The sequence below is a fragment of the Chinchilla lanigera genome, unplaced genomic scaffold (genome assembly GCF_000276665.1).
Source record: "Chinchilla lanigera isolate Chin_1 unplaced genomic scaffold, ChiLan1.0 scaffold00102, whole genome shotgun sequence".
Taxonomy (NCBI): Eukaryota; Metazoa; Chordata; class Mammalia; order Rodentia; family Chinchillidae; genus Chinchilla; species Chinchilla lanigera.
The window spans coordinates 586,601-591,632 of record NW_004955503.1 but is presented as its reverse complement, the minus strand read 5'-3'; the positions used below and the strand labels follow the sequence as shown (position 1 = coordinate 591,632).

Here is a 5,032-nt window from a genome sequence, read left to right as displayed (position 1 = left end):
CTCCCACCTGTCCCTGATCTTTGGAGACAGGGAGGGACGGGAGTGAGAGTGAGAAGTACAATGTTGACTAATGGCTAGCCTTCTAGAAGAACCATTTTAAATGTCAGGAAATTAAACTTGTTCATTTCAATTTTGGGGCCACTAGGGCATGTAATTACTCCTGTATATGCATTAACTGAGGTATTATGAAACTGGAAAAGAAAGCATGACCCAAACATTACTTTCTTAACAAGAACACCAAATCTCTTTAAATGTGGACTTTCACATCTTACTTCTAAAATAGCGCATTGTTTCTCTAGTGTGAAAAATCAAAGTATGAATAAGAAGCAAAAAGGAGGGTAGATATTAGGAAATAGGAAGAACTTGCTCAAATGCAAAAGGGAACAAGAGATAGGGGAAGGAGGAGGAGAGAAAGGGCCAAAGGTCTTAAAGTAAAAGAAAGAATTGAAGGAATAAATGGAACTAGAGTTTTTGTAAATCGGAAGGGGAACAAGGATTGGAGGGAGGGGAGACCAAGGGCACAAAAAAAGAATTAAGATGCGTTATGTACATGTACAAATCACCTATGGTGAATGCAATTGTTATGTACTGCAAACATGTACTGAAAGAGTCTGAAAAATAAAAATATCATCTAAATACATACATAAATGGATGCATAGTTGTCTGAGGGTTAACTGAAACATTGATCAGAAATAGATGATTTGCATAACTCTTATAACATTGCATCACCTAATTTCTAACAATTAAAATGTTTAATTACAAAAGAACTTTGAGCTAATCATTAGTCCACCCCTAAGAAAATAATGAACATAAGCTAATTTTCTGAATGTGTGTCATACACTGAAATCTAAACCAATTTACTTTTTTACTCATCTTTATTTTTAACTCAAATCAAATAACGGACCATCTGGAACTGGAAAAAATACAACTTACAGAGTTTGCAAAACTAAATATCAGTACAGAAAAAAATAAATATCAAAACACCTGCTATACTGAATCTAAATTGACTGAAACTTTATTTTATTTAATTCCTTAGTTCAAACACCCAGTGTGTATACAGTGGTATTTTGTCTGGCTCAATAAACGAGTTGGTTCTGGGGTGTAAGAACAGAAGTTCTCAAACAAAAATTGCTTGGCTTCATCCAGTTATCTGCTGAATTAAAGCAGATTCCTCCTAAATATTTTCTGCAGAATTAATTTATACTTGTCTTTTGTCTTGAATACATACATGCAGACATATTCATGCTTTTAACTGCATTGACCATTACATAATACCATTTAGTTCTATGGACTCTCTTCTGAGTTTGCCTGTGAATTCCCTTTTGCTTGGAGCAACACAGCAAGACCCTTTCTAGCTCTTAAATCAGAAAACATTATTTGAAGAAATATTTAAATTAATTAATATTGAGCCCATTTTCAAAGTGAAGTGTATTATAATATACTCTAGTTCTAAAGGCCAGTGAGCATCAACTCTGCTACAAAACTACTTGTAATATTTATTATGTATTATATATTTATATACACATATATGTTATATATATAAATTTGGAACAATTTTAAAATTTCAAAGCATTTTAAAATTTATTATTTCATTTAGTTCTTATATTTTTAGCAAATTATGTTTTATATTACATATTTAACTTTTTCTCATCATCTAAGCCACAAAGCTTAAATAAATATTTCCGATAAGTACAAAAAGAAAAATTTTATACTTTCTTTACATTGTCTTGTTTCTTCCTTTTGGTTCATAATGCACACTTTATCAGTTTTGCTACTGTATCATCACTTAATATTTATTTATTAAAGTTCCTACTATGTGCAAATGCCCTTCTAGATGCTAAGGAGAACACAAAAAAATAGTGGAATTTTGCTTTGCTCTCAGGATATATGTACTCAAAGTCAATACAGATTATGCTAAGCAAATTTGATTTTCTGTTTAAAACTCAAATTCAAATTTACTCCTATATTATCTCTTTTTTTGGCAGTAGGAATCAAACCTAGCACTTTCCAGGCAGGCACTGATACATTATCTTACAATTATGAATATCTTCGTTTTAGTTCTCCCTTTCTTTCTTGATCAGTAATTACCTGAATGTAGAGATTGACTGCCAGGTTCAGCAAGGAGGTTACTTTTACATATACTAGATATTTGGTATTTCATGTCACTCCATTTAACATAGAAATCGTAACATAGGTTTAATGTGATTTGATTCTGCACTGTACCATGTGATAACCCTTAGCCATGTGTTGAGCTCTTAAAACTAGTTGAAAACAAGATGTCATATAAAAGTAAAATATAAGTTTGGTGTGATGGTATATACCTGTAATACCAGCCATTCTGCATGCTGAGACAGGAGGATTGCAAGTTTGATACAAGCCTACATAACTTGGTGAGCCTATTTCAAATAAAGGACCAGGGGTGTAGTTCAGTGGTAGAGTGATAGTTTAGCATGCTCAAGGCCCCAGGTTCAATCTTTAGTATCACACACAAAATGAAAATGCACTCTGGATTTCCATGACTTGGTGGGAAAACAATGATATAAAGGTCTTATTAATAAATTTTATCTCAATTACATGTTGAAATAACTTGGTTATATTAACTGGAATGCAACTTATTGAAATTAATTTTTTTACATATTTAAAAGATATTGTTTCTAGAAAATTTTAAATTATATACATGGTTCACAGTTATGACACATATTTTTGTTGACAGTCATGCTCAACCTCTTTCCCTCTCCCCTTCTTTTTATCCAGTTGTACCATTTCCACTCTAAAAATTTCTATTGTCTTTGAAAAGTGCATGCCAAAGTCTTTCTTCAATACTTTTGCATGTCTGCTTACATGGTCTCTCTCTTCACTGGCAAAGGCCTACCCATTCTTTTACCTCCAACCCTTTTCCAAGATCTGTTTTAGTCTGTGCTTGTCATGCCACATCACACTTCACAAAATTTTATGTAGTTTTTAATCATATTATATTGAAAGAGACTCTCTCTGTGTCTCCTGTACTGAAAAGATTCTGATTTAGAATAAGCCTTAGTGAAATGAACTGAATGCAAGAAGGACCTGATTACATATACTGAAAATGTAGATGGAAACCTTAAGCTCTTGTCCCCTGCATCCAGGTACTTCTAACCTAAACACAACACCCTAGGGGGAAAAAAAGAAAAGAAAAGAAAAAGTACCTAACCCAAAGAAAATTCATCTACTACTGTCACCAAAACAAATACAAAGAAAACACTAAGTCAAATTGGAAGCCACTCAGAAATAAAGCTAGTAACATTTATTGCCCAGCAAACGTTGACCTCCTGTTATAAACCAAAGTCTCACATCCTTGTGTTTTTGAGTAGTAGGTCTTATGTCAAAAGTTCATGAGAAAAGAACTGACACTTAAAAAAGAGATGGAAATAGCTGAAGAAGAAATAGTAACAAAATCGAACAAAACAGTTATTTGGTCAGTTCATAGTCAGTTCATATGAGTAATATAACATTTCATTTCAGGAGACAGTGGTTCTTTGGTGGCCATTTCATCCTCTGGCTTCAGAATGGCTGATAAATTCCCTGGTAATCACTACCATAGGGAATGGCCTGGTTTATTTGTACATCATAACTAGTAAATGCTGGTATTAATTGATAAGCTCCATAGCTGTATCTGAAGGGATTATCAGCATAGCAATGAGATAACAGCTGGCAATTGTAGACGTTATGGAAATTTCCATACATTTGATCATAGAAATTATATTCTTCAGTGGGGTCCACAAAAGGGACAGAAACAACCCTTGTAGGAAGACCACTTTCTCCACTGGCCACCCAGAAGAAAACATTAGGGTTTACCTCAAAGGTATTTTGACTGGCTCTGTAATGGCTTGGCTCAGGCTGGAAGCCATCATTTCCTGCTCTGGGGTTACCTAACCCAGCACTTGGAGTATCTTTTCCTAGCTGGTGCTGTGGCCTCAAATATGATTTTGAGAAAGCTATTCTAACTTCACACCATCTGTAGTCAATTAGATGGAATCTGTTTTCTAACAACTTTCTCACTGAGTTTACATCGGTGTATGTGATGAAACCGAAAGCTCGTCTTTGTTTTCTTCTTGGACACAGCGGAAGCTCAATTTTCTCAATATCTCCAAATAAACCAAAATATCCTCTGATCTCTTCTTCAGGCATATAAGGGCTCAACCCACCAACAAAAATCTTTTTTAGGGGGGACAGAGGTTGTACGGCTTCAGCCCTTTTAAACTCTATTTTCTTGCCACCCAGATGGTGCTCTTTTACTTGAAGTATTTTTTCAACAGTAGCATAATCTTCAAAAAGCACAAATCCAAACCCCCTAGATAGTCCAGAGTTGGGATTCGTTTTGATCACAAAATCTATGACCTCCCCAAACTGAGACAAATATTCAAGAAGATCTTGCTTACTGATATCATGGGATAGTCCCCCGATGAACATTTTATTTGGATCTTGTTGGTATTTGCTGACCTTGATTCTGAAACCAGTGGGAAAACATCTTCTTTCTTTAAAACTGCTCATAGAAAAGCAGGCAGCAGTCATGCTGGTCAGGTGAAAGGCGACTTGGCCGCTGGTAAAAAGTGTGGCTCTAAAGTAACTTCCAGAGAGGAGGACTGTGGGAAATTGGCAAGGAAAAGTGACGAAACAATCATAGTGACGTAGGAATGTGGCCACGTGGCAACCAAAGCTTAGACTTTTAAAATAGGTGCAAAGGAGTATGCCTGGTATTACAATAACTGTACCAGCCCCACAAAAGTAGGTTTGCTTTCACGCTTAGCTTTTGTGCGATTAAGAAACTAGCCCAAACAAGGGAATGTTTGTCACAAGAAATAGCAACTCATGGTTTCATTCCATCTTTTAAAGTTATTATTTCCTTGCGTTTTGTTAAAACCATTGGTTCTTTCCACACGGCTGCCTTGCACGTCTATAGAAAATTTTCTTATTCCCTTAAAGTGTTTGGGGGCAGGAATGGGAAAAGTGTTAAGAGAGGTAGAATTAATTGAAGCATACACTATAGGGAAAGCAC

The 5,032-nt window shown here is 35.2% G+C and overlaps 1 pseudogene; it reads right to left on the bottom strand.

The window, feature by feature from the left end:
• Nucleotides 1–3,295: 3,295 nt before the first annotated feature.
• LOC102017477 lies at nt 3,296–4,602 on the bottom strand (annotated as a pseudogene).
• Between the last annotated feature and the right edge of the window lie 430 nt (nt 4,603–5,032).